This window comes from Pinus tabuliformis, chromosome 6, assembly GCF_031772625.1.
Source record: "Pinus tabuliformis cultivar Carrire ecotype Pingquan chromosome 6, CPIR1, whole genome shotgun sequence".
NCBI lineage: Eukaryota > Viridiplantae > Streptophyta > Pinopsida > Pinales > Pinaceae > Pinus > Pinus tabuliformis.
In genome coordinates this window covers 1,622,183,911-1,622,196,057 of record NC_142292.1, presented here as the reverse complement: position 1 = coordinate 1,622,196,057, position 12,147 = coordinate 1,622,183,911, and the positions used below count along the sequence as shown (strand labels likewise).

The following is a 12,147-nucleotide window of genomic DNA, read 5'->3' as shown; positions in this document are numbered from 1 at the left end:
TCAGGACAACTCAACCTTGCAAGTTTTTTAATCGATGGTGCATGCATCGGTTGGACCCCACAAGACAAATAAGCCTACCTAGGGGAGTCCAAAAGTTTACAAGGGAGGCACAAACAATAGTGTCAAGTTTGAGAGCTATGGGCTAAGCGCCATCACGAGGATACATGTAGCGGAAGACCAAGGGCGCGAATAAGTTTATAAAAGGAATTAATCCCTTGTGAGCTTGGGAAGAAGTTTAGCACCTAGAGGCCTAGCTAGAGGTCATAACACCTAGTCCTGTGATGGAAAAGAAAGACTAGGCACTAGCAAAGGAGCTTAAAGCATTCTGGAAGAATTGAAAAAGTGTGTAATATAATTTAAAAAGGGGTCACAAAGGTTATGTTTTGCAGCGGTGGAATTAAAATGGTTTTGGGCCTTTAATAAAGTGTTTGGGAACTTGGATGGATGGGTTGACAACTTTGGGAGAAGTCCTCCATTTCTAACAGGGTTTCCAAATATTGCATTGCACCATATTCATGCATTCGTGAAATTTGGACGAGTCAGAAGCTCACTTGGGAAGTTCCCCCATATTTGTTTGTTACACCAAATTGGCCATTTTCCATGTATGGCTATCGAAGCTTTAATGGGTCGACAACTAAACCTTTGGAAATTGGTGGCAGTGGTGCTTGTCAAGAAACATCGAGTCAAGGCAACAAGGACCATGATTGTGTAGAATAATCAATTGAGCCTATCTTGAATGGAAACAATCCACCTCTGAGCTTCCTTACACACCAGGGAGAATTAAATTGAAAAGATTGTTGGGTGTAAAAGAATTGATTGACGACATAGAAGAACATTGTGTGCCCATTATGTGAGTTAACGAAGGTGCAATGACTGAGTAATATGAAAATATAGCAAGACAACAATTCATGATTTAGTTATGAGTTTGAATAGGTAATCATGTCTTATGAAGTATCAGAAGCCATGTTGAAGTACGCTCTCCGATAGTGTGGATGGCAGAGTGATGGTTGACAAAGATAACGTTGTTTCTTGTTTTGTAGTTGAACAAAACCAAGGATTGCAGTAGTGTGATTCGGGAAGGAAGCATTTTTGAGTGAGCTATGTGGAGAGCTTCGGGGGTGACTGCTACTAAGAAGAGGACAAGTGTTCCTAGGATACAAAGAAAGGTCGAGAGTTCCTATGCTAAAGAGAGAGGCTGAGAGTGCTTGGGCTACAGAGATAGGTCGAGAGTGCCTATGCTGAAGAGAGAGGTTGAAATTTTTTGAAGAAGAGGTCCAATTGTAGATAACATAGTGTTGAGTATGCTACAAAAGTGTTGAAGGCCAAAGAGGTAAATGTATGCTATTGTTGAATGAGCAAAATGATTAGAGTGAGCATAGAACAAAGTGTTGTGTGGGTTGTGTAAGGTGAAGGCTACAGGAGAGAACAAAGAGCTGGAAATGAGCAGAGTGGATGTCATTTACAGTGTATTTATTTCCATACTGAGTGTAGTTTGAAGCCTACTTACAAGGATTTGGTGCTTCCATCTCAGTGAGTATCTGAAGAAATATTGGGGGTTGGGGCCTCCTGCAAGTTGGTGCTTGCATAAATCCAATGATTTGCAAGTTGATGCTTACAATAAATTCATGAAGTTGGTGCTTCTGGTAAGTTGATCAGGTTTCTACAAAAGAAGCAAGTTGGTGCTTCCTGCTAGTGGGAGCTAGCAAATAATCAAAGGAAGTTGGTGCCTCCTATGAGTGGCGGCTCACAAAAAAATTGATGTAATAGAGTAGGAGCTTATTTTTACATCAAATGAAAAACAAGCTTTGGTGGTTTTTCTCCCATAAGGGTTTGCACGTTAAACCTTTGTGTCTCTTGTGTATGTTTCTCATGGTGCGTGTGTGTTCATGTGTTGATTTATGTTGCCACACATGATATGTTGTTGATTCCTTACATTATGGTTGCCAAATTTGAATAGAAGTATAAATTAGCATAAAAGTTTAAATTAGCCTTAATACTAGTTCACACCCCCTCTCAGTTTTAACATTGTTTCAAACAATTTGTATCATATCCTGGTTCCTTTAGGAAAAACATAACTAGTTGAAGGTAGATCAAAAGGAAACAATGACTAATCAAGTTTGGCTATCACCAAAGCAAGTTCGATTTCTAAATGGATCAGATTATGAGATCTAAAGGATTAGAATGGGAGCCTATTTAATGGTCATCAATGAAGATGTTTGGTTCTCTGAAGAATATGGAGAGAAGAATAAGTTTAGTGCAAAATCCAAGGAGATTATCATGAAAGGGTTATCAAAGTCAGATGTTCATAAAGTGAGACAAAAAAGAAAAAATGGGACAAGTCATATTGTCTATATGGAAGAGATAGCAATGTGGCTCAAGAGAAGGTCGAAGAACCTTGTTGCTCAAGTAGTGAACCAAAACATGCAAACGCTGGTGCTGGAAATCATAAATAGAAGAGGACAAGGAAGAAGACAAAGAAACCATCCCATAAAAGAGATGCTAAGGATATTAGAGATCTTTCTCTTAATGCACAACCTACTAGTCATCACTCTCAAGTTGATGATGATGATGAATTAGAAGAAAGGTAATGTTGCTGAAAAGGTATTCTATTGCTCTATGATAAACTAAAATGATAGGTCATTTATCTTCTATATGTTCATGTCAAGGTTTTGAATATAGAAATGCATCTAGAAGTGATGTAGATAGACCTACCTTAGTAGCAATAGCAAATGAGGGATCCTAAAAGGAAGATGAGAGTATATCCCATGAAGAGGATAGGAGTAGCCATGGTAGTGATGAATATGGAATACTTCTCAGACCTGTGGAAGATTCCATGTACATAGAGAGCAATTTAGATCTTTGTGGTGGATCTGCTAGCACCTTTGATAACAAAGAAAAAGATCTGAATGAAAGGATATACTTTAGGAAGAATCTCATCTCTTGTCTAAAAGAGATCAATGAGCTATCCAAATCCAACCCCAGGAAAAAGGAGTAACTACAAGAATATGAGCTGGAGAATGAGAAGTTGAGAAAAAAAAATGTTGACCTAAATGCTCAACAAGGAGAGGTTAATATTGAATGAAATGTTAATGAATAAGTTGCTTGAAAAGGAAGCCTTATATGAGAGACTACAAGATGAAGTAGTCTCATTGAGACATGTCCTAAAAAGGAAAAATAAAGAGTTGTCTCAATATTAGAAGCTTGAGAGGAGAAGGAAGGCCTTGGATAAGATGTTTCCTAAGTAGAGATCCCCTCTCATCAAGGCTAGTTTGGGCCACAAAGAAGAATCAAGCTCCAATAGAACAAAGGAAGTTGAAGGTCCCAACAATAATAAAGGAAAATAATTTTTGGAAACCAACAACAAAAAGAGAAGTAAAGACAACAACATAATGTTAAGAAACAACATTGAGGAGAATAGAGGAAGGGAGCTACAAAAAAAAAAGAAAGAATGCAAGGTAGCTATCCAAACAACCATGGAAGACACATGAAGAACCAAGTGAGGTCCTTTCCCCCTCAAGGAATAAGCACTCAAAGTAAAGGTATATTTAGTCCTCAAAATCCATTTTATGGCTATTGTTTTTCTTGCAACTGATCCGGATTTAAGCAGGAACGCAATAGATTACAGAGATAACCATAAATACAGAGATGCGATAACCATAAAAACAGAGATGCAGTGGAAATAATACTTCATTTCATTAATGGAGAATACTGAAATATACTTACAAATAGAAATAACCCAGCTAGGGCGATGGTAGCTTATCTCTGAGAAGAGATGTGTCGGCTACATGCCTCTGAACTGTTTCTAACTATGTTTACAATGAGGCTCGAAGGCCTATTTATTATTGAGAAACAATGGAAAACCCTTCACATTCCAAAACCTAACCCTAGAAGATGAAATGCCAAATTGTTGGCCCAGTTTTGGGGTGAGTTGGACAGCCAACTTCCTGGGGTCGCAAATTGGTCGTATTATCTCTGTTTGACGTGCATGATAGCCCGTTGGAAAGATCTCTCCGAGGACTACGACGGAAAAGGTAATTTTTATCAGAAAAATCGATGGCGGTGGATTTCCCAAAAAAACGTCGTTTAGGGCCTCAAAACGGCTCCGGAAGTTTAGGACCCGAAAAACTGCTAAAAATAGTAAACTGTGCTATAATTAAGGAAACTGAAAAACTGAAAGAGACAGTTGTGGGGGTCCAAATGGGATAGGTGGGTGGCCACCAACATCCACCTGGATCATTCCTCCCCCCTTAGGAAGCAATGGTCCCCATTGCGTTGAGTTCCTCCCTGAGATGAGGAAGCTTCTGCTGAGCTGGGTCTCTAGTGAGCTGTTCTACAATCTCTGATGTGTCCAGAAATGGTGGAAAGCATGGTCGGCGATGGTCCACATTGAACAATCAGTGCAAGCGAAGGAATGGAGGAATGTTGTGCTTCAAAGCATTGTTGCCCACAGCCTTGTTACTGGTGTAAGGACCATGTCGAAGCGGTCTGAGTTTCTGATGGGTTCTGGTAAGGCGTCCTCTCTGCAGATGTAACCAAACTTTTTCGCACACCTGAAACTTGTGTGGTACCCCTTTGGGTAAGGAGAAGTTGTTCCTGTGTTCTGTCATGACTGTATCCCTATGTTGCTGCTGCTGCATGGAGGAACCCTTTGCGGGGGTCATGGATGTAGCAACGATCTTCCCCTTACTTTGGGAGCGAACCAGATAGAAAATAAATTTCCTAGTCTGTGAGATGAGCTTGCTGCCTTTCTTAGCAGTGATCAAAGAGGTGATGGTAGGTGGAGCTACCTCTGGTATCCTGTATAATGAATTATCCAAAGAAATAATGACAGCGCGAGGCCTTGACTTATACACAGCATGTCGCCTCCACAAGTATGGCTGGCCTAATAGTACATCAAAAACATCCAGAGGTGTAACATCACACAATACCTCATCTGTGAAGGGCTTGATGTTGTAGGGAAGGCGGCACTGCTGGTGAACTTTGAGATCTCGTCCTTCGTGAAGCCACCCGATACTGTACGGTTGTGGGTGTGGCGTAGTTGGTAGGCCCAACCGCTTCACGACCTCTGCTGAAACGAGGTTCTTTTGGCTGCCACTATCGACAATGAATTGCAGCGGCGAACCCTTCACCCACATCTGTGAGTGGAAAAGACGTTCCCCCTCCTCTGGATCTTCGGGCTCATTTTTCTGGATCTTGGTAGTAGCAACAGTGGCGTTGGGATCCGCATCAATGATCTGCTTCCCTTTGTCATTCCCCTTGTTGGGTTCTGACTCAGAGTCGGAACATGCATCTGATTCGGAAGCCTTCAACTCGGCCACCAGTGACTGCTTGGTCTGACACTCACTTGTGTTATGAGTGGGACTCTTGTGGAACTCACACCACTTTCCTGTGTCCTTCTTCGGCTTCATGGTGTTGTTCTTTTCTTGCGGCTTCGACGGGTTGTCTTGGGTCACCCCGCCTTGGCTTTGTCCTTTGGGCTTTGGATTTGCAGATCCAAAGTCTCGCTTCTTCTGTTTGAACTTTTGCTCGATTTTGACAGCGTATCGGTATGCTGTGCCGAGTGAGGAGATGTTCAAGAACTCCATCTCTTCCTGGATGTATCTGTGTAGGCAGCCACGGTATTTGAGTACCAGATGCAGCTCAGAATCTTTGATACCCAATTGTGTGCGAAGGGTATGAAAAATGTTTGTGAACTCTGGTACATCTTGGTCTTGTCCCTTCCGCAGTGTGGTCCATTTGATGTGTTTGTCCTCATAGCTCTTGACAGGGTAGTACTGCTCCTTGATGGCATACCGGAAGTCATTCCAAGTGGGGGTGGCTGAAAACAGTGAGCCTGTACTTTCATCCTTCTGCTCGCAGTATGTTTCCCACCAGTCCTTGACGTGTGGGGCTGCTTTGAGAAGAGCGAAAACAATCTTTTCCCGATTTGAAAATTCATGAACAGAAAAATACCCATCTAGCAGATTTAACCATTTATCTACGGCATCTGCGTCTATTTGACCCTCGAAGATGGGGATTTCAAAATTAACTTGTACCTTAAACGGTGTGGTGTTTCCAGAGTAGCTGTTGGAAGCCGATGCATCGCCTCTTGGTAGCCGCTTAAGGATCTGCGCAAAGCTATCCATCATCGCGTTCCTTTGCCGCTCGAGGGCTTCTTCGAGCAAGATTCTGATAGGATCTCCTGCCCCCTCGTCTTTCTTCTCATCTGCCATGGGAGGTCGTCGAGATTTGCAAGGCTGGTCTTGCAAAGGTTCGACCAATTCAAGCCCTACCTCCTTATATCCCGACCTCGTTGGGGACATGTAAAGAAAAACAGAGAAAAAGCAGACCGCTCTGATACCACTGATCCGGATTTAAGCAGGAACGCAATAGATTACAGAGATAACCATAAATACAGAGATGCAATAACCATAAAAACAGAGATGCAGTGGAAATAATACTTCATTTCATTAATGGAGAATACTGAAATATGCTTACAAATAGAAATAACCCAGCTAGGGCGATGGTAGCTTATCTCTGAGAAGAGATGTGTCGGCTACATGCCTCTGAACTGTTTCTAACTATGTTTACAATGAGGCTCGAAGGCCTATTTATTATTGAGAAACAATGGAAAACCCTTCACATTCCAAAACCTAATCCTAGAAGATGAAAAGCCAAATTGTGGGCCCCGTTTTGGGGTGAGTTGGACAACCAACTTCCTGGGGTCGTGAATTGGTCTTATTATCTCCGTTTGACGTGCATGATAGCCCGTTGGAAAGATCTCTCCGAGGACTACGACGGAAAAGACGATTTTTATCAGAAAAATCGCTGGCGGTGGATTTCCCAAAAAAACGTCGTTTAGGGCCTCAAAACGGCTCCGGAAGTTTAGGACCCGAAAAACTGCTAAAAATAGTAAACTGTGCTATAATTAAGGAAACTGAAAAACTGAAAGAGACAGTTGTGGGGGTCCAAATGGGATAGGTGGGTGGCCACCAACATCCACCTAGATCAGCAACAATTTTGGCCATAGAGCCAAATATTGTAGAAGGTTTGCAAGAAAACAAAATTTGTTGGGGAGAAGTGACCCAAGAAGGCATAGGATGACTAGAAATAAGCATGGTGGCAACAATAGTGGGTTTGAAAAGAATGTTGTCACACACAAAAATCATTTTTCCCCATTCCTAAGCCATGTAGAATGCTACAATTGTGACAATATTGGGCACAAGATAGTGTGTTGCAGATATGAGAAGAAGAAGGATGCTTCTCAGAATATACATGAAAATGGAGAAGCTGAGTCCTTGAGAACCAAAATTGAGGATGGATCAAATGATCACTAGTACATCTTCAATGCTATGTGTAAAAAGATCAAGTTGAAAAAGGAGAAATAAATCAAAAGAAAAACAAGAAGAAAGATCCTCTTACCCTCATAATAGACCCCTCTATAAGGAAGAAAGGTAGCAAGAAGATATGGAAAAAGAAAGAGGAAAGAAGGGAGGAGTGCCCTTCCAATCAGCACAACCTAGATGAAAACTAATGCAAGTTGAAAAATAAACTAAAATATAATGCTCTTGTTAGGACTTGACCATTGAAGCATTGGAAGGAGGAGAAAAATCTACTCAAGGGGAGTAGATCCTCTATTTCTCTTGATTAAAAGAAGAGAATGGTCTCAAGTGAGGCCAAATAATTCAAATGTAGGCATAGTAAATCTTATACAGAGTGATGCGTCTGAGAATTGGAGGTATGACCAAGTCCCCTTGTTGATTATAGTAATGAATTTGTTTATCTCAAACATAACAAAATTCCAAGAGAAGGGGAATGTAGTTTGTTTGGTTTTATGGGGAGTTCACAACACTTTAAGTTTTGAGAAGAAGATGAGTTACAACAAGAGTGTGGAATGAAAAGAGGCCCATAGTTAATTCAAGTCCACAGAATTAGTCCCCATTGTAGAAGCAGGGAAGTATATGCAAGAGATCAAAGAGCACTGACTTAGGGGAAGCTAATTTAGTAAGTAGTAGAAGGAAAACATTTTCAACCTCAGGAAGAAATATTGTGCAAAAAATTAAAGTTTTTCATCTTGGGTGAAATACCCTTACTTAAGCAACAATCCATATGTGTAGCAATATGTTCTCAAGGGGAGCAGTAGTGACTATTAAGATGCTCAGGAGAAGTGAGCACAATCTTTGAAGCAACAAAAGCAAAAACAATGAAAAACAAGCTCAATGCATCACTGATGGCTGGTATTTTCATTCAACAACAATACCATGAAAAATTTCAATTGGTAGAAGTTCCTTTTAATTGATAAAAAAGATATATTTGTAGAAAGAGTACTCAACCAATAGCCATAAGGTAATGAGAATTGGATGGGTATTTAAATAAGAGCCAATATATGTTCAAGGGGAGCATATCACATATGTCCAGTTTATAAAGCAGGATTAGCTACAAGAAAGGCATAATGGATTTTTTTCTAGTGTTTAGATTTGCAATTGCCTATACCCATGATGAGTGTAGCTGATATTGGATGGAAGAATTGATGAGCCTCATTAGAGATATCATCCCTAGAGAAGAGAAGTTAGCAAATCAGAATGCACATTAGCAACTTGACCTTCAATCAATGATTGTAAGGGGTTGAAGAAGCAACTTGTAGCTCTCTGCCATTGATGTCAAAGGGGGAGAGTAAGTTGTAATGGGCCATGTAGAGGAGAGAAAGTCAGTAAGTTGTGATGACCCATGTAGAGGAGAGAAAGCGATTAGTGGCTCATGCAAGGAGAAGTGTGGAAGAAACATGAGGATTTTCCATCAATGTGGAAAAGTGTTGAGGTGTTGCCATAAATGCCACGGGAAGATTATTGGATATTTGGCATTTTCTAGATTTCTAGTGGCTGCAAGGGTGTTGGTATTGATGTCAACCAAATTAGCATTGAGGTAGGTGACAATAGGCATTGGCATTAATGTCCACTAGTCTAGTCAACCTGATTAACATTGAGCTTGGTTGCAACAGACGTTGACATTGATGTCCACTAGCCTAGCTGTGATGGAATCTAGGACTAACATTTAAGTGCATGATGTGTCGAGCTTAGGGGACGTCCCATGGTTGTTGTAGTCTCTTTAAGAGAATCATCACAATAGTATACTTATTGGAGAAGCCCTTATATGATGACTATGATGGTTGGGAGGTCCATGCTTGGATGGAATTTCTAAATCAATAGATCATCTCAGATGTCCTCAGTTGTGGCAGAGTTGGATTATGCTCAGAAAGAGCTTTATAATGGTATGTTGAAGTCTGCAAATGGCATCCTAAAGTGAAATTTATCGACAATTAAAGTCATGATCTCCAAAGTCAAAGTTACAGTGACAAAAGTAGCTAAAGGACCATTTAACGACATGTTAGTTTAGCGGATTTTCCAAATACGATGGAGCTCTTTAGCATAGCAACTAACCAAGCACTGGGCGAACGTGATCTAACGGTGCTACAGTGAGGAGTGTTTTGTTTGGCTGATAGTGTAGCCTGATCTACATTTAAGCCCGACAGACAGGTCCCATAATTTTTTAAATGGTCACAAAGGTGAGCATTGAGATGGAAGTGTTAAGTGGACTTGGACCTAGTAGTAGCGAGGAACGTTTTGATTGGACAACAGTGGAGCCCTCCCTACATGTAGGCTTGACAGGAGTGCCTGAGAATTTTTATGTAGGGCAAAGGACAAAGAACCAAGACAACACAAGAAGATTTTAAATACCATGCAAGTTCGAAGGGAAATCAGGCACCACGCACATCAGAGGAGGTCCCAATGGTTCAACAAGTAGAAGAGTTAATGGGAAGATGAGTGTCGAGATGGCAGTATGCTCATACCATCGATATGGAGATCAATGGTGGAGGTTCATCCTGACACCCCCCTCTCAATACCACAAACATCTAGCAAGGGTTTTTGAGATGGGTGGCAATTGACGGTATTGACCAACGATGCTTTTCCAAGCACCGGGAAACGTGGCAAGCAGAGAAGAGGTCAAACCCTTAATAAATTTTTATAAATGTTTTGCTCACAAAACCAAGGTCTAGGGACCCTTTCTTTTTCGTCTCTTACAGCGAGATAGGTGGCAGTGCATTATTGGTTAGAGGTGATGACAACATGACACCATCCCATTGGTTAGAGCCCAGAAGGTTTTGTAGCAACACATAGAGGGATTGTCGGGCTTACTAGGTGTTAGGATGATCTAGGCAGTGTCAGAGATAACTCAGCTTGGGAGCAATGTTATTGGACCATGGTGTTGCAAGAGGACCCCACCGAGACATCTTATCCCTGCAGCTTTTTTATTGGCTGGTGCATTCGTCATTTGGACCCCACAAGACGGTTAAGACTTCCTAGAGGAGCCCGAATGTTTTAAAGGGAGGCACAAACGATAGTGCTAGTTTGAGAGCTACGGGTTAAGCATCAGTGTCAGGCTACATGTAATGGAAGGCCAAGGGTGAAGAGAAGCTTATAAAAGGAATTAAGACCTCATAGGCTAGGGAAGAAGTTTAGCACCTAGATGCTTAGCTGGAGGTCACAACACCTATTCCTATGATGGAAAAATAGGCTAGGCATCAACAAATAAGGAGCTAAAATAATTTTGGCAAAATTGAAAAAGTGTGTAATTTAATTTCAAAAGGAGAAGTAGAGGTAATATGTTTTGCAGTGATGGAATTAAAAAGGATTTGTGCCTTTAATAAAGTGCTTGGACACTTGGATGGATGGGTTGAAAGCTTTGGGAGAAGTCCTCTATTTTTGGCAGGGGTGCCAAATGTGGCATTGTGCCATATTCACGCATCCGTGGAGTTTGAATAGGATGGTATCTCAATTGGTAGGTTCCTCCACATTTGGTTTTTACACCAAACTGGTCATTCACTATGTATGGATATTTAAGCTTAAACAGGTCAGAATCTAGACCTTTGGAAACTAGTGGTAGTGGAAATTGTTAAGAAACACTAAGTCAAGGTAGAAAGGACCATGATTGTGTAGAATAATCAAAGGTGCTTGTCTTGAAAGGAAAAAAGCCACCTATGAGCTTCTTTGCATGCCATGGAGAATTAAATTGAAAATATTGTTGGGTGCATAAGAATTGATTATCGGCATGGAAGAACATTTTTTGCCCATTTTGTGAGTTAATGAAGATGTATTGGTTGTGTAATAGGACAATACAACACGATAAAAGTCCATGCTTCAGTTATAAGTTTTAATAGGCAATCCTATATTATGAAGTACAAGAAGCCATGCTGGAGTACTCTTATGGGTAGTGTGGATGGCAGAGTGATGGTTGAGAAAGATAACATTATTATTGTGTTATAGTGGAATAAAACCAAGGATTACAGTAATGAGATTGGGTGAAGGCAACATTATTGAGTGAGATATGTGAAGAGCTCTATGGGTGAGCACTGCTGAGAAGAGGTCAAGTGTGCCTGCGCTATAGAGAGAGGTCAAGAGTGACTATGCTGAAGAGAGAGGCCGAGAGTGCCTAGGTTGTAGAGAGAGGTTGAGAGTACCTATGTTGAAGAGAGAGGCTAAGAGTGCATGAGGACGAGGTCCAACAATAGAGAACAAAGTGTTGAGCATGCTACAAAATTGTTTACGGTTGAAGAGCTAAATGTATGTTGTGGTTGAATAAACAAAATGAGTAGCGTGAGAAGAGACCAAAGTGTTTTGTGGGTTGTGTAATGTGAGGGCTACAAGGGAGAACAAACAGTTGAAAATAGGCAGTGGATACCATTTACAATGTATTGATTTCCATATTGAGTGTGGGTTGGAGCCTACATACTGGGAGTTGGTGCTTCTATATCAGTGGGTATCTGATAAAAGCTTGGGGGTTGGGCCCTTTTGCAAGTTGGTGCTTGCGAAAAATCCATGAAGTTGATGCTTCAGTTGGTGCTTCTGGTAAGTTGGTCAGGTGTCTACAAAAAAAGGGAGTTAGTGCTTCCTGCTAGTGGGTGTTAGTAAACAATCAAAGGGAGTTTGTGCTTCCTATGAGTGGTGGCTCACAAACAATTTAATGTACTAGAGTAAGAGCTTATTTTTACATCAAATAAAAAATAAGATTTGGTGGTTTTTCTCCCATAAGGGTTTCCATGTTAAACCTTTGTGTCTCATGTTTATACTTCTCATGGTGTTTGTGTTTATGTGTTGATTTATGTTGCTTCAC

At 41.0% G+C, this 12,147-nt stretch overlaps 1 protein-coding gene across 1 annotated transcript in view; it reads left to right on the top strand.

Moving 5' to 3' along the window:
- The window catches only part of LOC149265110 (protein LEAD-SENSITIVE 1-like), a 34,322-nt gene that overhangs the window by 4,655 nt on the left and 17,520 nt on the right, over nt 1-12,147 (top strand). The window lies entirely within an intron of this gene.